The sequence below is a fragment of the Phaethon aethereus genome (assembly GCF_964289735.1).
Source record: "Phaethon aethereus genome assembly, chromosome: 1".
In the NCBI taxonomy this organism is placed as follows: domain Eukaryota; kingdom Metazoa; phylum Chordata; class Aves; order Phaethontiformes; family Phaethontidae; genus Phaethon; species Phaethon aethereus.
Genome location: NC_138575.1, coordinates 192,201,120 through 192,223,267, shown reverse-complemented (window position 1 = coordinate 192,223,267; position 22,148 = coordinate 192,201,120). Strand labels below are relative to the sequence as shown.

The 22,148-nt window shown below is 42.5% G+C and overlaps 1 protein-coding gene across 1 annotated transcript in view; it reads right to left on the bottom strand.

The window, feature by feature from the left end:
* The window catches only part of WDFY2 (WD repeat and FYVE domain containing 2), a gene marked incomplete at both ends in the record, with an annotated part of 71,936 nt that overhangs the window by 33,153 nt on the left and 16,635 nt on the right, over window positions 1-22,148 (bottom strand). The gene's annotated exons all lie outside the window — the stretch shown is intronic.

Here is a 22,148-nt window from a genome sequence, read left to right as displayed (position 1 = left end):
TCAGACAACAATCTGGACTGATGTACCATCTGGGTCATTAAACATTTATTGTTTCAGTCCTCAGTGTCATTCACTTGTTTTTGTGCAACCTCTGAAGTCCCTTTCTAATTGAAGTCCTCTCTTAACTTTAGTTTATGAGCTAGTTTCATCAAAATACGCCTAGCAACAGTGTCACCAGTTAAAGCAGCAGGAAACCAGTAATCTCTTGCTTGTTTCTGCATAGCCCACTGTCATCTCAATTACAGCCAACTCTTACCTGCCTTACTGTTCCTCAAATCCTTATCACAGACTCATAGAATAGTTTGGGTTTGGAAGGACCTTTAAAGGTAATTTAATCCCTGTCCCCTGCAGTCTCCAGTTTTAACTAGTAAACTCTCCATATAACACTGTATTGCTGATTCAAACCAAATGTATTAACCTTCTCTAGAAAATTTAGTTATCCGAGACAACTCCACAGAATCACAGAATCACTAGGTTGGAAAGGACCTTCAAGATCATCAAGTCCAACCATTAATCCAGCGCCACCATGTCCCCTAAACCATGTCCTGAAGTGCCACGTCCACACGTTTTTTGAACACTTCCAGAGATGGCGACTCCACCACCTCCCTGGGCAGCCTGTTCCAATGTTTGATCACTCTCTCGGTGAAGAAATTTTTCCTAATATCCAATCTAAACCTCCCCTGGCGCAACTTGAGGACATTTCCTCTTGTCCTATTGTTAGTTACTTGGGAGAAGAGGCCAACACCCTCATCACCACAACCCCCTTTCAGGTAGCTGTAGAGAGCGATAAGGTCTCCCCTCAGCCTCCTCTTCTCCAGACTAAACAACCCCAGTTGCCTCAGCCACTCCTCATAAGACTTGTGCTCCAGACTCCTCACCAGCTTCGTTGCCCTTCTCTGGACACGCTCAAGCACCTCAACATCCTTCTTGTAGTGAGGGGCCCAAAACTGAACACAGGATTCAAGCTGCGGCCTCACCAGTGCCGAGTACAGGGGCACGATCACTTTCCTACTCGTGCTGGCCACACTAGTTCTGATACAGGCCAGGACGCTGTTGGCCTTCTTGGCCACCTGGGCACACTGCTGGCTCATGTTCAGCCGGCTGTCAACCAGCACCCCCAGGTCCCTTTCTGCCAGGCTGCTCTCTAGCCACTCCTCCCCAAGCCTGTAGCGTTGCATGGGGTTGTTGTGGCCAAAGTGCAGGACCCGGCACTTGGCCTTATTAAACCTCATACAGTTGACCTCTGCCCATCAATCCAGCCTGTCCAGATCCCTCTGCAGAGCCCTCCTACCCTCCAGCAGATCAACACTCCCACCCAGCTTGGTGTCATCTGCAAGCTTACTGAGGGAGCATTCGATTCCCTCATCCAGATAAAAATACTATCTTTATCAATAAAGATATTGAACAAGACTGGCCCCAGAACCGAGCCCTGGGGAACACCGTGTGTGACTGGCCACCAGCCGGATTTAACGCCATTCACCACAACTCTCTGGGCTCGGCCATCCAGCCAGTTCTTTACCTCGCGAAGAGTAAACCTGTCTAAGCCACGAGCTGCCAGTTTCTCCAGGAGAATGCTGTGGGAGACGCTGTCAAAGGCTTTACTAAAGTCCAGGTAGACAACATCCACAGCCTTTCCCTCATCCACTAGGCGGGTCACCTGGTCATAGAAGGAGATCAGGTTGGTCAAGCAGGACCTGCCTTTCATGAACCCATGCTGGCTGGGCCTGATCCCTTGGTTGTCCTTCACATGCCCTGTGAGCACTCTCAAGACCAACCGCTCCATAATCTTCCCTGGTACAGAGGTCAGGCTGACAGGCCTGTAGTTCCCAGGATCCTCCTTCCGGCCTTTCTTGTAGATGGGCGTCACATTGGCAAGCCTCCAGTCTTCTGGGACCTCCCCTGTTAACCAGGAGGAGGATGGAGAGAGGCTTGGAAAGCTCCTCCACCAGCTCTCTCAGTACTCTCGGGTGGATCCCATCAGGCCCCATAGACTTGTGGGTGTCCAGGTTGGTCCTGACTGCTTCCTCCTGGATTATGAGGAATATATTGTGCTCTCCATCCCCATCTTCCAGCTCAGGGGGCTGAATACCCTGTGGATACCTGGTCTGGCTATTAAAGACTGAGGCAAAGAACGCATTAAGTACCTCAGCCTTGTCCTCATCCTTGGAGACAATATTCCCTGCCATATCCAGTAGGGGATGGAGATTTTCCTTGCCTCTCTTTTTGTTGTTAATATATTTGTAAAAACATTTTTTATTATCCTTTACGACTGTAGCCAGACTGAGCTCTAGCTGGGCTTTTGCCTTTCTAATTTTGTCCCTGCTTGACCTAACGAGATCCTTGTACTCTTCGTGAGTTGCCTGCCCCTTCTTCCAGAGGTGATAAACTCTCCTCTTTTCCCCAAGTCCCAGCAAAATCTCCCTGTTCAGCCAGTCCGATCGCCTTCCCCGCCAGCTCTTGTTACAGCACATGGGGACCGCCTGCTCCTGCGCCTTTAAGATTTCCTTCTTGAAGGCTGTCCAGCCTTCCTGGGCCCCTTTGTCCTTCAGGACTGTCTCCCAAGGGACTCTCAACCAGTGACCTGAACAGGCCAAAGTCTGCCCTCCGGAAGTCCATGGTAGCAGTTTTGCTGACCCCTCTCCTTACCTCACTCACAACTGAGAATTCTATCATGTCATGGTCGCTAAGCCCAAGACAGCTTCCAACCACCACATCTCTCACCAGTCCTTCTCTGTTTGTAAACAGCAGGTCCAGTAAGGCACCTCCCCTGGTGGGCTCCCTCACCAGCTGTGTCAGGAAGTTATCCTCCACACACTCCAGGAACCTCCCAGATTGTTTGCTCTCTGCCGTGTTATACTTCCAGCAGATGTCCGGTAGATTGAAGTCCCCCACAAGAACAAGCGCCAGCGAACGCGAGACCTCTGCCAGTCGCTTATAGAATGTCTCATCTGTCTCTTCATCCTGGCTGGGTGGTCTGTAACAGACTCCCAGCAGGATATTTGCCTCATTGGCCTTCCCACTCATCCTTACCCACAAGCACTCTACTTGGTCTTCACAATCTTTGATTTCCATGCAATCAAAACACTCTCTAACATACAGAGCCACCCCACCACCTCTCCTTCCCTGCCTATCCCTTCGAAAGAGCTTATAGCCATCCATTGCAGCACTCCAGTCATGAGAAGCATCCCACCATGTTTCTGTGACAGCAACTACATCATAGCTGTCCCGCTGCACAATGGCTTCCAGCTCCTCCTGTTTGGTGCCCATGCTGCGTGCATTGGTGTAGATGCACCTGAGCTGGGCTATCTATTTCAACTCTGGCACGCTACCCCTAGGTTCAACTCTAGTGAGCCCGGTTTTATCCCCTCCCCCCTCCAAATCTAGTTTAAAGCCCTCTTGATGAGGCCTGCCAATTCATAAGCAAGAATTCTTTTGCCCCTTGGAGTCAGTTGCACTCCATCAGCTGCGAGGAGGCCCGGTGCCGTGTAAACCGCCCCGTGGTCAAAAAACCCAAAATTCTGATGACGGCACCAGCCCCTGAGCCATGTGTTGATCAGGTGTGCTACTGTAGCACAATACATTTCAAACCGTGTCATTCACGTCTATTTAGTCTTTTAGTAAAGTTAGCATGCAACAGTAGCTACAAGAGGGATCTAAGAAGTCAATGTTAAACATAAGCCTTATTTACCTGCAGCAAATCTATAACTTGCACTTGATAGCATTAAGGAAAAAAAACAAGCAAGAATGGCTCTTTCCACTTCATGAAACATGTGGAAATATAGTTTATGGAGAAGACTACATGGTGATTCCTACTGTTACCTCGTTTTCATGGAAGAACAGATTTCAGTCCTTTTTAGACAGTAGATGTTTAAAGCAATATGTTAATACAATACAATATAATATAAATTGATCTAAGACATCACATATACAAATTGAGTCTGAACAGAGATGCCATGCAATATAATAAAGCAATCCAAGAACTAGTTATCTATCCTGCAAACTTCAAGCTAAGGGCTGCACCATTCTGTGTTCCCAGATTGCACATACCCAAAATCAGTTTTCTGCTCGTCCTGCCCTACATCCAAACTCGTTTTTCAGCAAATAATTCAGAGCACTGCTTATTTGGGCACTACACAAGGTGTGTCATTTTAGAAAGTTTCATGCATATACTTTGACACAGTATGTTCCTCTGAAAACTAACATTTCATTGGGTCAGCAAGTCCCGTGGTTAGAAAATTGTCACAAATTACTCAAAATATACAAAATGCAGTATAATTACCTCCTAAGTCTAATGGCCTTTTTGCAACCAATGCATCAGCAGCTCTTCAGTAGATCCGAAGCAAAACCACCAATACTTTTTCGGGGACAATTCATCAGCTGATAACAATGCTGTTGTACTGTCAATAGTGAGATGGCCAAATTCTTCCATCATTTCTCGCTGTAGCTAACCGAAGCTGTTGTCAGAGCAGCACTCTGCATCAGGACATCAGCACACAGGTCTGGGAAGATGCTCACAGACATGGGGCTGTACACCAGGTTTGGGACAGGGTCCAAAACCTTTGGGTCCACATTTGCTAGGAAGGTGGTCACTGTAATTCTGGAAGCAGATTAACGACTTTGTTTCCCAAACAGGTGAGCTTTTACTAACATGTTTATCCTCGACAATTGAAGTTATCACAGGACTAAATGAGTGTGCACAAAAAAACAACGGAATGAATCACAGGGAGCTGAAATAACTCCATAAGAAACAGCCCTGAGGAGGTGCACCAATATCCTGCGAGACACTTGTTTTTCTTGACAATCCCAATCCATATATTCAGTGCTACTGGTTTCAAAACTCCCAGGCTTCAACAATGTTGTCTCTCCTGTCCGCTTTAAGGTTCTGGCAAATAACAAATCCAGTACAATATAGTACAGATTATTCAGCTTGTTTAAAAAAAAGCACTATGTTCAAGAAAAGATTTTTCAAAAGCTAGAGGGAATAGAAATCAATTTTGTTTGCAAAAATAGTGGTAATTTGGATGTTTTGTGTTGGTCTTGTTGTTTTTCAAATTGTACCCACTACAGACTTACTAATTAATTTAACAATTATTTCAACATTAAGACTGTTAGCTGAATGATATTGAAACAAAAATATTTTCTGCCTAAATTTAAGAAATATAAATAGCTGGTGGAGGTTCCTAGTTAAGAGTGAAGCTACTTTTACTAATGTAGGCCTCTTCTGTAGGTTCATAGTACACTCATTGCATTACATAGTCAAACATATTTCTATTCCATGACTAATTCATGCAAAATGAGAAACAAAGCATTCTAGGAATAAGAAGAGTATGAAAGGATGTTATCTAACTCTAAGCTATGTGAAAGGGAACATAACCAGCACATCAGTTCATGTAATTCATTACAGAAATATTTATCTCCCCGGTAAATCTTTTTAAATAAAGAGAAACAAAAGATCTTGTAAGTAATTTATTTTAAAATTAAGGACAATTACTATGCATATCTTTAAAACAAGCATTAAAAAGTTATGTTAAGCATTACAAAGGAATTCCAGTATCTATGTATAAGCTGATGTAAAAGCATAAAAATTCTTGTGTTAGAAAATGATGACTCATTATTTTATTCTCTTAAGATCACTGGGTTAGATAAGGCATTTTATTGAAAGAAGAAAAACTGACCTCAGTTCATCAAACTTTTTCTCAAAGTAGATTCAGACTAAAGAACAAACTGCACCAACAACTGAACTTGGGAGAAGCCAAATGTTCTTGGAAGAGTGTGTCTTTTTTTCAGCTGCAATTCTGCACATTTTTGTATACTCCTTAACACAATACTACCCACTAGATGTGAAGCCCAGAACTTTTGAATCGTCTAAAGAATGCAAAGAAAAAACCAAGCATGAATGAAAATAAGATTTTTTTATGGATATACAGCACAGAGTACTTGCTGGTTGCATGGTTAGTGGACTTAAACACAGCACCCACCCAGGTCAGGATCCATTCTTCAACTGCTCTAGAGTGATTCAGTTGGCATCACTATGGAAATGAGCTGCCCCTTCATTTTGTTGCCAGCGAATTGGCTTGGAAAGATTTTTAGAACCCATCAAATCAATGGATACTCTTCTAGTCTTTTCATAACCAAGATGATTTATTTTTAAAGGAGACAGGCTATACAGAAATAATTCTGCCATGCAAAAGAGTGGCTACACCTTCATATATTAAGGGGATGTGAAAAAAATGTATTTTAAAAGAAAAATTATTGCTTCTCTTTGTTATGCTCAAGAATATGTGTCTCAAGTCTAGGTGGCTGTGGTTGTACAAGCAGGTCTCAAAGGCACTGTTAGGCTGTGCACATGTGCAGGAGGTAGGCTTCATCGGAGCACCTACTACTCACAGAGGTGCCTATGTCAACGGCAGCATGTCCACCTCAGCATGGCAGCTCTGCACTTCGCCGTCTACACAAACTTACTCTATCAGTGGTACATGTCATAGTATCTTCTTTCTGATAAAGTAATTTTGCTCATACAAATCCTAGTTTGAGCATTTAGGTTGCAATATGCTCCACGAAAGTCTGCACAACACTGCCAGGCAGGATGCAAGATTCTCTACTCGATCCCTAGTCTGGCCTGAGCTTCTTGTCATCTCACTGCTGGAAAACTCAAGTGTCACTTGGAGCCGTGGAGTTGAGTCTCTGTGACTGACTCACAGGCAGGGCTCTTGTCTTTTCTCCTTGGTGCCTTGCATGAAGTTAAGGCAAAAGACACATACTGGTGTTGCATACAGTACAGACATACTAGACATGCTTATGCACTGTCCTAAAATGTTGGCATGTTACAATACTGTGAATTCTGCTGTAGAGAGATCCAGTACCACCATTACCTAGAGAAACAAGTTATCCCTATTCCATTTCACTTCTCCAGAATATCCATAAAACCACCAGTTCTAGTTGTACAGTGTGAGTGAAGAAAGCCGATATATCAGTTTCCTGTAACAGATACCTCCTCTCCTGTTTGTGAACGTTTTCCTTCCTCACTCCTGCCTTCTTAAACATTTCTCTTCGCCGAGATGCACTTGTGCAATGCGCTACTGCCTTTAGGCCTCAGGCATGCCCCAGCTGTATGACAGAGCAGAGGTAACACTCAACACATACAATTTACCAGAATATTTTGTAAGTCTTCTTGGGCTTCAGGAAATTGTTTTAAATGGCATTTTAACATACTCCTCGTTAGTTTTTATACCTTGGACCATATATTGTGGGGTTTTTTGATCTCCTGTCTTGCTGAGGGACCAAGAGGGTTAAGCATCAAACCCAGTACAAGGTGTGAAATGAGTTTTATTCCTATTTGTAGTGAGCACCTGGTATGGAAATTTTCATCTTCATTTTCTGAAGTCGTATCAGGCTCATCCAGAGATCAACGCCTGTCCTATGTGCGTTACTGCTCCTTGGGAAAGGGAGGTAGGTCATCAGTGCAAATGACATTACATGGTTAAAAATAAAGACATTCCCTTCTGTCAGCTGTCCTAACCACAGAACTGATTTAACACAGTTACAGAACAGTTTCCAAATAGGAAAAGGAAGACACTAAACTATTCTGGAATATTCTTTAAAATGCTCATCTGGCGATTTAATTGACAGAAGAAAGGAAAAGAGATTAGGATAATACTATATCCAGGGTTACTGCAATATGTGAGGTTTCAGGCATACCTAATAGGGTATTAGCACATATTCTCACTATCAGTATATTGAAGTCTTCTTTAGTATTGCAACAAAAAAATGTAAAAACTCCACCTGTTCTGAAATGTCCAATAATAGACAATTCAGAAGTATTCAAAAGCCATATCTCTGCGGAAACTGAATACCTACATTGGAAAAACTTTATCTGCTGTCATTAAATAAACATGACAATAGCAGTATTTGAAGTCCAAGTACAGCACTGACAGTTTTACTGCCTTCAACAGAGAGACATTGTCATTAGAAGTGGGATAAAGAAAAATATTTAACAACTGCATTAAAGATACTACAGCGCTATAAACCTCTCAACTTCCCCGGGGACTTTTGAGGGCATGAGATGTGAAGAGATTCTGGTTCCTACCAGTTAATGACATGAGCTGCTACTGGGTTTATCTGAAAGAATAAAACATCTTTCACGTTTAGTGGCAGCTCATGAACCACTGCCAGTGTACTAGAACCAGTGATGAGGAGTTTCATCTCTCTGATAGATTTTGAAAGAAAATATACGAAAGCAAAAGTCAAAACCACAACTGATTTCTGAGCCAGCCTGTGTTTCAGCAAAAACAAAAAAAAATTTAATAGCAGAGTGCCAAAATCTCAGGCACCAAGACTTTATCTAACAGGTCCTCATCCTATGTCCTCCTGAAAAAAACCCAAACAAACCAAAACCAAAACAACCTGAAACCCCAACACTCCCACCCTATCCCCCAGCCCCCTGCAAACTCACCCTCAAAGACCCAGGGAAATGCGTGTGTGTCTCATGCTCATCCATGCTAGTCCCCACAAAGTCCATCACACAACTCTGACGGAGTGTTCTGCATAAACTCTACAATTTTGGGGCACATTCCAGGTTCTACCTTGTTTTCACCGGGTTTGATGAACAAATGTGTGATTTAAACCAAACTAATCAAGGGTTTACTCACTGGACTTTAAGACTATGAGATGGTGTATAGCTGTACATCACTGTAGATCTGTTCTAGGTTCTTTTACACTACAACAGGGCAGGTTTGGTTTCTAAAATTAAGTGCAAGGGCTACTCGTTTGGGAAAGGGGGACAATGGGGAAAAGGTTAAAGAGTTTTGAAGAATGGGCTTTATTTCAGGGCTGGTTTAGGGAGGTTGTCTCTTAGCAGCTATTACACAAGGGCATTTCTAGAAGATACAATATTTTCATTGTAAACTCAGTCTGCAACTCAAGCATTGGGCTTCCTAGAAAATAAAAGCCTTTTGAGCAATAATTGCACTCTTTACTCTGCATGCTTCAAGCCCTGCAAGAAAGCCACAGGAGCAGTAAGGCTTCAAGAAGAAGCTGAGCCAGCTCCCAACAGCCAACACCTTTGACATACTACTGTTGTATCCAACATGCCACTACCATTGACGCCAGTCTAGCAACCCTTGTGCACAAAGCTTAGAAGCACCAGAGAAACATGGCTGGTGCAAGAGAGACGAACCAAATAATGGCTGCACGCAGTCCTAGGTGTGAACAGCACAGGGAGTGCACCAAAAAACCATGTGGAGGCTGCTGGCACCAGCTGTGTGGGGGGAAGGAATCTGATGAGCCCTTGAACGTTTAAGTGCACCATCAATCCCACCCAGTGATATAAAATGCCACTGCTTTGCTTTTATACATGCCCAGGCTAGCAGAGAACATTTTAGGTGAGGTTTGTCACTACAGCAATCTCCATAATAATGATCTACATAGCATTTGTCAGACATGGGTCAATAAAAGTCCAGACTTCTCATTTCTCCTTCTGCCATAAAACAGCAACGTCAGATGCAGAACTTCCAATGCAGGCACCCAGCTGATGCTGAACAGGGACCTCAGGAGCAACTCTGCAGTCTGGTACAAAGAGCAGGGTAGGGGAGAAATGGACAAGAAGGTTCACTCATGGACTTTTTTGACCATCAGCTGGTGAATCTGATTTTTGCTACCTTTAATGATTCTCCTTACTAAATCTATATAGTCTTATTTGCTTTCCTTCATAATCCTCCCCTGCAAATGTCTCTTGCCTCATCCATTGTCAGAGTCACTAGTATAGTTTCTTGCCATGGACCCCAACATGACCCTGTATCCTACAAAAATTAAAGTATATATGTTATATAAAACCTTTGATCATGAATGAGTGGTGCAGTTGACAGGCCTGAGGCACGGGATGCCATCCAGAGGGACCTGGAAAAGCTTGAGGAATGGGCCTGTGTGAACCTCATGAAGTTCCGCAAGGCCAGGTGCAGGGTCCTGCACATGGGTCAAGGCAACTCCCAGTATCAATGCAGGCTGAGCGATGAAGGGATTGGGAGCAGCCCTGCCCAGAAGGACTTGGGGGTACTGGTGGAGGAAAATCTGGACATGAGCCAGCAATGTGAACTCGCAGCCCAGAAGGCCAACCGTATCCTGGGCTGCATCCAAAGAATTGTGGCTAGCAGGTCAAGGGAGGTGATTCTGCCCCTCTATTCCGCTCTGGTGAGACCCCACCTGGAGTACTGCGTCCAGCTCTGGAGCCCTCAGCACAGGAAAGACATGGACATGTTGGAGCAGGTCCAGAGGAAGGCCACAAAAGTGATCAGAGAGATGGAACCTCTGCTATGAGGACAGGTTGAGAGAGTTGGGGTGGTTCAGCCTGGAGAAGAGAAGGCTCTGGGAAGACCTTCTTGCAGCCTTCCAGTACTTCAAGGGGGCTTATCAGAAAGACTTTTTAGCAGGGCCTGTTGTGATAGGACAAGGGGTAGTGGTTTTAAACTAAAAGAGGGTAGATTCAGACTAGATATAAGGAAGAAATTTTTCACAATGATGCTGGTGAACCACTGGCACAGCTTGCCCAGAGAGGTGGGAGATGCCCCATCCCTGGCAACATTCAAGGTCAGGTTGGATGGGGCTCTAAGCAGCCTGATGTAGTTGAAGATGTCCCTGCTTATTGTAGGGGGGTTGGACTCAATGACCTTTAAAGGTCCCTTCCAACCCGAAGATCCTATGACTCTGTGAATAACCTCATTTTGAGCCACCATCTCCAGAGAAGACAGGGAATGAGTTACTGAAGTGTTGTGCAAACTAGGTTCAGGGGTTAATGAACTTTCAGAGCACTTTACTAGTTCCTTTCTGCTTAGGGAGAAGGCAGTGGAAAAGTCTTGGAATGAAGGTCATTGCAAAGGTACACTAGGGAAGAAACCGCAAACTTGAAGTACTGTACATTTACCACCTATCTTCCAAAAAAAAAAAAAAAAAAAAAATTGCACAAAACAGTACACCAAGCAAGCAGGCAGACAGACTGAAAGGCAGGATTTTTTTCATACAAAGCTTACACAACATCTTAACTGAAACCATACTTTATAAGACATTTCCCCATTTAATTCATGCTGCTGTAAACTAAATGCAAATGCATATTGCATAATAGGGAAAACATCAAAGTTTTGGTAGGTTATATGCAGCTATAGAATTGCATGGGTTTGTCAGAGAAAAACTGTTATAACCATTAGTGGTAGCTAGTCCTAAGAGAAAGAGACACCACTTTGTTTAACACAGTTTCTGTTTACAGAGAGGGCTTTTTGGGTGTTTTGTGGGAAGTGAATATAAAACAAAGATTCATAGGAGACAATCTCAGGAGAAATGGATTTTTATGACTCAAAAAAAAAATTACAGCAACATGACAGTTTTACTACTCAGCTGTGAAACAGTTTCCACCCATTTTTCAGTTTTCTGGACAATGAGCAATGCAGTTCAGTGATTTTTCCAGTTACCCGAGCACATATGCCTGGAAGCAGTACATGCTCTGCTGTTCGGGCACTGGATCAAAATCAGATTCTGACCAGTTTCCACTGCAGAAACTTTGGTCAAGTAAAGAGATGCCAAAAAAAAATGAACCAGAAGTCACAATCATGGAAAAATATTGTGTTACCTTGAGGTTACTAGCACAAGGTTCAGAGAGCCGAGCTGCCTCAGGTCTTCATCAGTTCCACAAAAGCACTTCTCATCATGTATCACATGAAGCAATGCAGTGACTACACCACACTCCAGCATAAATGCTGTAGGGAATCTAGTTTTATCTGCAAATGCAAGTAAATGCAGGGCTAGAGTTCTCAGTAAGCATCAACCTACAGCTTTGGGAGCTGTAAAACGACGAGTTTTTTACCACAGTAGGATTTTTTTTTCAAAGCTTCAAAATTAACTCCCTCTTTAAGATCTGTGTATCAGTCTTGCTTACAGAGCTTTGAGGTAACAAAATGATCAACCCTCCCTCTTACCCACAGACCCCCCAGACCTGCACCCCACCAAATTATTTCCCTCCAGAACAGATGCAGCTTCGGTGCTTCTTGTACTGATCAATTCTTATTTGCATTCAGGAAGCATACACACACAACCTTTTGAAGGTAATCGCATTGGATTATTTAATTATTGCAATCCAATTACTTTCACCTCCTTCCCACATTCAAATGTTTTAGCAATTGAAGTTATTAGAAAGATCCTCATTAGATTAAGATACAAGCCTGCTATGCAATAAGTGACTCAGTGGAACCATTCTAAAAATACCTAGTGGATCCATGATTTGCAAGAAGACAACCCTCCAGCTCCCCTCTAAATTGTCCATGTAGCAAAAGTGAAGAATGAGAACCTACCAGGTCACCAGCTTGCTTTCAGCTGCCTGGTAGGAACATCTGTCCAGAACACAAGACTTTTTTTCCAAAGCTGCTATGGGCTATCAACTAAATTAATGTTCATTTTTAAGTTATGCAAGCTTTACTCTGCATAAAAATGAATTCATTACTCAACAGATAAAAAAGTAATCTTATGCTTTTGACTCTATGAAGTGAAAGCTGGAATACCCATTTTCAATATGCGTAAGACCAGCATGACATTTCTAAGAAATTACACTCATATATAGGTTAATTTACAGGAAAGGATTGATATTTGATCCCAAGCACTAAATTAAGTCCCTAGCTGGAATTTACAACAAACATAAATGCTAGTATGCCGCAGCAGAACAAATTTCCTCAATTTTACTCTTCTGCAGCAGAACAAATTTCCTCAATTTTACTCTTCTCTCCTATTCATCTCTGAAATGATATCACGGCATCAGTAAGAAAACAGCACAGCACCTGGGAAGAGAGATGAATGTAGAAGAAAAAAAGCTTGTAAGTAATAAAGGGATATGGAGGAATAAAAGAGATCCTGGCTCAAACAGTCATACCCTTAGGTCTTAATTTATTTTTCATATAAATGTTTTCCTTGGTTAACTATACAATGCAGCATCCAGTAAATTATGCATTTACTGCGGGGGAAGGAACCCATATTTCCACATCCATAGGATGATGCGCTCTCTTAGCATTTTAATTTCTGGATGTAAGTCATCTGCATCATCCATTGCAAAAGACTAAATTAAATCATTAACTACTTCACTGCTTTACGGAGGATATTTGATGTATTAAACAGAATATAACCATTCACTGCAAGTATTTGAGAACCCTAGTGTAAGGAAAATAGGATCTTAGCTGCAAAAAGACGAGCATGTACAACCTGTAAAGGTGTTATTTTCCACTGACAGTATACATGTCACATTCAGTCAGAAAGCACCTAACATTTAATTCATACGACACAAAGTTGTAGGGGAAAACCTGTGTTTCTTAGATTTTGAGAAGAGCACCAATCATATCCCAATGCAAACAAACCCCTTTCCAAGCAAGCAGCTGTTAACCCCTAACATCCACACAGTGCCCAGAAAGACATTACCTCTCAATTTGCACATTTATTTCTGTCACTATATGAACTTTCACTTTAATTAATTGTTTCTCTGGTTTTGTTCTTTGTGCAAAAAAAAAAAACAAAACCAAAACCTGCAACACAAAACAAAACCCAGCCCAACCCTCATAGGTTGTACAGGTACATTCCTTAGCCAACAAACGGGTCACATGCAGCTGTAGATGCTGAAGACTTATTGAAACACCCTCTCTAAGAACAGACAGGGTTTTGTTTTTCAAATATTGGTGAACAATTATGGCACTGTTTTTCCAGAGACAGCAAACACATCTACTTGGAATGTATTTGCATGCTCTGTGCCACACCAAGAGGGCTCTGGAAATGCTCTCCTTGAAGCATCAAGGACTTCCCTGCAGAGGAATCCTATTTCCAGTTCCTCCAGTTTACCACTGAACTTGAACAATGATTCACGGGTGATAAAATGTTCCCTCAGCTTTCCTGCTCCTTGCTATTTTCCTCTCAGGGCAGTCTGACTCAGAGGTATTTTCACTGTCTTCACAAAAACCCAACTCTTATCTGCTTTGCTCTCCTAGAGGAGGCAAGAAGCCACTCTGTTGCTCTGACCCAGCAGGACAACTTTGGCTGGGGAGTCACTGTACTCTCCAGGAAGGAAAGCAGCAAGCCCAGCAGCTTGCCAGCAAAAAGGGATGGAGAATGCAGGCCAAAGCCCATCCTGAAAGATTTGTTCTTCAGCTGCAAAGGAACTGCAGCCTTGAAGTGCCTTGCCAGTGGTTGTCAGATTTCTTCCTATCACACATACGGAGGACTGCCTTGTGAGGTACCAGCAAAACCCAAACCTCTGACTCTGTAATTTAGAGGTTATCTGGCATTTCAAGGGCTTACAAGACAGTCACAGTTTGCCACTTCTGCACTTCTGTGGGAGTTGCGTGGGAAGATGGAAATCACCAGAAGCGAATAGAAACTGTCTTCCAACATGTATCACAAGACTGAACATCACATCCTAAACTTTAGGTTTTGTTATTAAAAAAAATCCATCTCAAACATGCAGTGCCTCTTCACATTCAGCTACTTCTTTTATATAGCCTTGTTACAGCTTACCCATTCTTCAGCATTCAACTTCATACCGTGCTAATTTTATTCTGTCATCTTTAAGTTAGTTAACTGCTAATCTCAATGAACATCCTCTTGCTCTTCTGTTACAATATTAGAAGTTTCTGTTGTCTACTTTCTCCACTGGTTAGTTGCTGTGTATATTCCTGTCATTTCTTACATGCTTTCTCTTTAAGGTAATCAATTTTTCCAATCTTTTGGGAAAGCTGTTCTTGTGTTCCATTCTCCTTACCTGTCTTCCAACCCCTCTAATGAGGCAATATCCTGTCTGAACTGGCATCTTCTGTACTAAATGCAGCAATCCAGACACAGACAAACCTGCTGAATTATAAGAGCATTATTATTCTTTCCTTTATCCATCTTCTCCCTGTACATACCCTAGAAACATTTATTATTTGTCAGCAGCTGTACATGTTCGGTTTTTTTATTCACACTGGCATGATTCAGAAACTTAGAAAATATGGATGAGAGAAAAATGTATATTTATCAATATTAGATTCTCTCTGTGATACACTGCTATCCACTTCTTATGTTCTCCTACAGTTCTTCACATCTCTTCAGACCCAATCAGCTTATTTGTTAATTTGGGGCAGACGACTGGCCCAGACTGCACTGGCAGGGGAGGGAACAGAGGATTTGCCAGCTAGAGCTCCTAGGGGCAATCCCAGAACCACATGTTCCTGGCAAGAGAGTTGGAAAGAAAATGATAAAGAAGAGCAACAGGCTGAGGCAATCACATGCCAGGGAAAACCTTGATGGTATACAAGGAGAAAGTGTGATGTGAAGACGGGACAGGGAAGCCATGTCTATTACATAAAAGTGTAGAGAGGACACAAGACCAACTCTCTCCTCAGGTATAGAAAAATACATTATTTAAATGTGTGCAATGATGCAATATGTTACAATGCAGGTCTGTAAAGATGCCTGGTAGAACTGTGTACTGACAAGAGGCTGCTGCTTAGGTGACTGCTACCCATCCATCAAACCAATAAAGCCTGTAGCAGCTTCAGTTAATTTATCTAGTCATTGACTTATAGGTAACTTCTACTTTGCAATAAGCGACAACTTCCAGTTCATGGCAAAAGCATCAAACATTATTAAAACCTCTCTGCTAGCACCTTGTTACTAGCTTACTTTACTGATTTATTTTTCTCTAGAGGGTTACAAGAAGAGTCCTCTGCAATTCCTTGTCCAGATGCTGTCTCAGCTTGCATTCTCCAGATCTTTATTGCTGCCATTTGTAACGGAAGTATCAGTCTTGTCTTGGAAGAAACAGATTTGAGGTCTTGAGATAAAATCAGTTCTAAAAAACTGCTGCTTTGTCTTGCAACCCCTCACATTTAAATCTTATTCCAAGGTAATACAAAAGACAACATCTTAAAGTTCAAAAATGATAAGTTTTTACGAGGTCATGGTATTAGACATGGTGATCACAATAAAGGTGTTAATAGTTATATATTCACAGGAATCAAGGTTTTGAAGCAGAGTACTTCCAAAGCAAAGCTTTTGCAATGTCATAGCTGAGTTAACTCCTGAACAACTGTACATGTTCACTGGAAAAAGTTGACCAGCTTTCCCCATCCTGAATAAAGGCAGTGTTCCTTACCGGAGACCATCCTTTCAGTAAGCTCCCACACCAGCCTGCCCAAATCCAAACAGGTAAGGATTCCTGAACTCACAGGAAAAGACCACTGACAGATACCGAGATTACAAGTATTTTATAACGCGTGCCACAGAGCTGGCCTACAACAGTAGCACAGTGCACGTGCAGATATGAAGGGCACATCACCCGCTGCACCACAACATCAGAGGCAGCGTAAGCTGCAAGTAAGCGCTGTACCACCCATCCCTATCAGGATGGTGCTACGCCTGTTACTACTATTAACAAACCAGGCAATCCTCTTTAAAGAATAGTAAAGATTTGGAGAGTAAAGATGTGGAGAGACTAAGCTATTCTACTGGCAACAAGAAGATGATTTGCATGGTTTCTTTTTAGGAAAGGATAACTTGATGTTAATCAAGACATCTTCACACCACTGAGCTTTGAGTTAAGTTTTATTTTCAGTGGCTTGAGTTACGTGCAGAGGGGTTGCGTGCACATGAACAGAGCTTGTTCTACACCACTTCATTCAGAGATGTTGCCTTCCAGCAGAAGACTATTAGCATAGGCATGGACAGTGCAAAGAAAGGTGTCTGAAGTAATGACTTCAGGCTATTTGAGGGCCACTGGAAGCAGAGGATGGCAGCAGATTGAAGCAGACTAGATCTATTGCTGACCTTGGCAGAGGACACCAGATTTTAAATGGGAATAAAAGGTAGAAGAAAGCTAGAGACCACCCATTGGGCAAGTAAATCCTTGTGCTATTAGTTGAAGCATAAAATCAGCTCACAGCATCTGCTGAGGAAAAAGATCAGCTGAGATGGGGTAAAGGCAGTAAATAAGGGAAGGGTACTTTATGATCCCGCTGCCTTGCGGGCTCAGCACTGCCTGAAAAATTAAATCAGGTTTGTAATTCTGACTCAGCTATTCATAAGTCAGACAGGATTGCTTCTTACATGGAGGGCAGGGAGGCGAGGAACAGCTTTCCCTGCAGACAGTTAAGCTACTATGAAAAAAGGCTGAGATGCTATGTCCAGTTACCTCAAGCCACAAGATACTCTTCCCACAAGCTAAAAAATACTGTTTTGGTTTCAAACATCCATGTGTGTTCTGCTGTGTCAAGCAGTTCCTCCTCCCACGCTCCTGTTCTGGTATCTGAGACATGCTGAAAACATCCAGGTAGAACGACCTGATGGTCCAGTAAGTCTCTTCCACATTTCATATCTACTACAAGTGAATTGTGCCTTCTTATCAAACACACAGAGTGAGCTTTGGAGGCCTATATGCCATTTGTGAGCAGTTATCAAGAAATGTGAATCATTAACAATCTGCAGCAGATTAAGCAGTTTACTTAATTCAGAGATGTCCCAACTACTGGGCATCTGGAGGGAGGCAGCAAACACGGAGGGCAGTATTTTAATAATTTACTCAGAGGCCAGTGGCAGGTAACAATTTTTATAATCAATTTTTATTCCAGATGGGGGGTGGAGGGAGAACACCAGTCAGAGATTAGACAGAGTTGTCCTGTGGGGAAGATCTGGCCCCTTAAACAGATCAGCTGGACAGCTTGCTCTAAATAATACCAATAAACAGGAACAGCAAGTTTATAAGCAAGACCCAGAACAGTTATGACCTTGAGCACTGCAGTGAACAAATGGGTTGTTTTAGAAATACACACAAATTTTCATCATTTGTGCTACACCATATAAATAAATGCAAGCTAACAAAGGCTCTTAGAAATGCAACAAGATCATTTCACAAATGCGTCTTTTCCCCCCGGCACTGCACCTTTAAAATATTTGTTTCACTCACATAAGTCTGAAAGACCAAGGTTTGGCTTTGCTTTACCTACTCTCTCTCTCTTTTTTTTTTTTTCCAGAGCATTTAATAGTTTTGTTTGATCAAATTTTCAAAAGGGAAGTATTTCTGTAAAAGGAAACAAAAGCTCATGGTATGGTTGCTACGTGCTAATTAGAAGCCACTGAATGCTGGGATCTGTCCTAGCTTTCCCAGTAACCCCTACTCTAAAACATAGGAACCAAAGAAGACAGTCCAATACTCTTCTTCCAAATCATGCACTTAAAAGTTGAGAGACTTTTTTTTGTATTCCGATCAGTTCTCCCAGTCATCCCACACTGTCTGCTCCTCTGGCACCCTTCATTCTTTTATGCATATTTCAACCACGCCATTTCTCTCCCAAGTTTTTCTTTCCTGTGTTTTGGCTCCAGCACTCTGGTTCAGCAAGGGCTGACAGTGACTTACAAGTCCTGCTGGATGTGGCCTTTTAAAAATACCCACACTATTGTCAAGAACATAAGCTTCAGACATGTATGGGCATGTGGGAAAGGTGCAGATACTCCCTCCGCATCCCAGTCCTCCTGTTTTCAGAAATGCCCATTAACCAGCAGCTACCAGACTCTCTCCTTGGCAGTAGCAAGCCTTCAGTATTTGTGCACCTCCAAGCCCACATACCTGCTCAAGCAGCTGTTGTCTCCTTCCTCACCAAGTCAAACATGGCTTTGAAGAGATGAGGCAAAGGCAGATATTGCCATTCCCTCCACCTTTCTGCAAAGGGAACAATCTCTTCCCATTTGAGTTCTATTTTTCTACTGCTTGTAGCATCCCAGCCCACTCCCTGTTGCCCAAGAGACATCACACATTCAGTGTCTCTCAATTACTCAAAACAATCAAATGCATTTTAATAATATTTAAGCAGGTTAAAAAAATCCATTAATAAACTGGGAATTACTACAGACTGCTGGTGGAAAAGGAGCTGCTGGAACACAGAAAGGTACAGTGGGTACTTCAGGTTTTCAGAAGGCAACATCTGGCAGATAAAAACAGCTAAACACACCAAACACCTTTTCCATCATGGATGAGCAAGGTGAGTTTTTCCAGATTTCTAGTGCCAGTGTTTCTCCCAATCCAAGCTGCACCTTTTCACTTTTCTATCAGATGACTGATGGATATCGGTATTTAACAACATTCAGCATTAGCAAGGATGTGTGGCTGCTCCAAGAGTTCATGCAGGAAGGAGGTAGCAGTCCTTTTTTGAATTTCAGGTTGATAAGATGGGGCCACCAAAAGAATGAATAAACAGGAAGGTGAGCAGAGGACAGAGTGAGTAGAGAGGGGTTGTGTTAGAGATAAAACATGAATGGGAAGAAGGAGCAGTAGGGAACAGGTTATAAAGTACAAACGATACAAAGCCTGCAGCAGGGATGGCAGCGAGTAGCTGGTTCCGTAACCCCCGGACAAAAAAACTGAAACAGCACAGTATTTTGGTAATAGGTCTAGCCAAATGGAGGCAACAGGCTGAAGATAAACCCTTCAAACCCCAAGACTCTCCCTGCACCCCAGTCACTGGGGTATCAAGAAGGCTTTGTGCATGAGGTCACCAGAAGGAAGGGAGAAGTCCAGCTCCACACTTTGCATATATGAAGCAGTGTGGTGGTGACAGACATGGTAATGAAAACCCTTCCAGCTGCACTTTACAACTGACCACTTCCTTGCATGTAACCTACAAATATCTAGCATGGAAAATATTTCCCACATTCAGGGTTCTCCAGATAGTGCACTTACTCTTACCTCGGTACCTCACAAATATGAAGTTCTTGCTCTGCTACTTGGGACACGAAATCGATTAGGCTGTATCGGTTTTCTCTTTAACAGACAGGAAATTATTTTTTTGCATTTAAGGCAAACAAAGTTTTATTTATCGCTGTGAAATAAGCATACAGGAAAATAAAGAATAATTGGAAAAAGGAAGTCTAATGCAGACTATCTGAATTAAATTTCAGGTTATCTTTTTCCAACTGCATACTACAAAATTTGTACTTGAATAAAACATTTGCGCTGTAAATTTTTTCAGGGGGAGAAAAAGGTTCACTTTAACTGGCTTCCTCCACAGTACTCACGGAAAGTTTCAAGTCTCAGCACTGGCTCTTAGCAAGTCCCTCCTCTCATTCCCTCCCCAACTTGAGTCAAGTTACTACCGAGTCCCAAGAATAAAACTCTTTTTATTTTTCAAAGCAGCTTAGTTCTTGAATAAATAAATACACACACAACATTGAATCAAACTCAGTTCTGTTCATAGAATATTTACAAAATATGAATATTAGTCAAAAATAAAACCCAGATGTTTGAGATGCTTCTAAATCAATCCTGGACAGTAAAGAAAGCAGTGCCATGACCCAGCTCCACAAGAGAACTTAAGTACAGTGATACCAAACACCAGCAGGTCTCACAAAACTGCACGTGTCTGGGAGCACTGCTCCCCTGAAAGATGTAGGTGCTCAAAAATGGGACTCTCGTTAGACAAGGCAGTTAAAGCCAACCAACACAAAATGCCAAAAAGATGTGTGAAATCCCACTACCTCCTCAGATGTGGACACACTCCTCCAATCCTAATTTGGACTGCGTAAGCACCTGGATCCCAAACCCTCACCTCATGACACTTATTTTTACGCCGTAAGACCTTAGCTGTAAGAGCACTCATCCAGGAGGACCAGTAGGCTATAAGATCTCCTGAGCGTATGGGGACTGACACCGCTCTCCCCAGAATCAAGTCTCAAACACAAGCCTGGAGGGGGGAAAATAATTAAACAAACGGTTGATGCTAGGTTCCCTGGATGGACACTAGCCTGGCTATTTTCTCACCAGGAAACTCAGAAGTAAACCTGTGCCTGGTAAGTTCTTACAACAGGAACTAACTGCTATACAAATTTATCAAAGATGCAGCAGTAGCTAAAAACATACCATTGGGACTGGATACGCACCAGCTGAACAGGAATTAAACTTCTCTGCAGGCATTTTCTCCCTCTACAAATAAGCTTTCAACTTCTACTTTCAGCTTCAGCAACTGATTCCCCCACCACAATTGCCCAATTTTTTTCAGATAATACATAACCATAATACATTGCCAAATGGCAACACCGGTGTCACTCTGATCTGTGATTTCAGGAAACAATATCCATTTAGTTAGGTAGGAGAAAGGGGAAACAAGTTAGACAACTTGTTATGTTTATTTTCATGTTACTTCTGTGTAATTGATAAATTTAAGTTATGAATAGCTATTTGACTCCAAATCTGCTCCTCTCGCTCTCAGTATCTGGTTAAAATTTTTGTTCCCGTAAGATTTGATGCAACGGAGGACATGCAGAATTTCTATTTGTGTCCAGAGTAAGAAAGTGCAATCTTGTGGTACGTCAAAAGAAGCAGATTTTGTAGAAAAATACTATAAAAACTGTTGCAAAACCCTTATGTCCTGTGTATTCAAGGTACCTATGATTCTAAGGAAATCTTGTTGCTTTCTTGATCTTCTGATCTTGGACCTTAAAAAGGCAATCAGAGTCTTGTAACAACTTAGGGATGGGTTAAAATAATCCAACACAATTTCCTCAGTATCACAGGACACATACCAGAGGATAATTTGAGACCAATCATCCTGAGAACAGTTAAAAGTGATATTAAAAACTAAACAAGAAAATTTTCACAGGAAAGGAGTTAGCACAAAACGGTCCTACAGCAAGACAACCCACACAAGAAACAAACTAAAATGGATAAACTCCCTCTCAATCCAGGAGGGAACAGTAACGTACCGTGAAATATGGGGAAAGCCCAACACTCCTTGCCACTCGAGAGCCTGGCTCCGTGACACGAAACCCAGCTTAGCCACTTGGGCCAAGCTCAGGAGCAGGAGGAGAATGCAACTGCCGTGGGGCAGCACCATGCCAAAGAGTTTTAGTCTAATGATGCTACATCCAACACGTATTTTCTGGCTCCACCACTGCCCTACACCAAATACTACGGCAGTGAAAGCTAAGGGATGCCTGTCATCCTTCTGCCTACCACAGCAGCTGTAGATGCACTTCTCCAGTAATGCAAATATCATCTGCACTTCTGCTGTGCTCATCTGATCCTGCTCACAATGAGGTCAGCAGAAAAACGCTCAAATGACACTGGAGCAGGGTGAAACCAACCGTGATAATGTTACTGTTTGTTTATA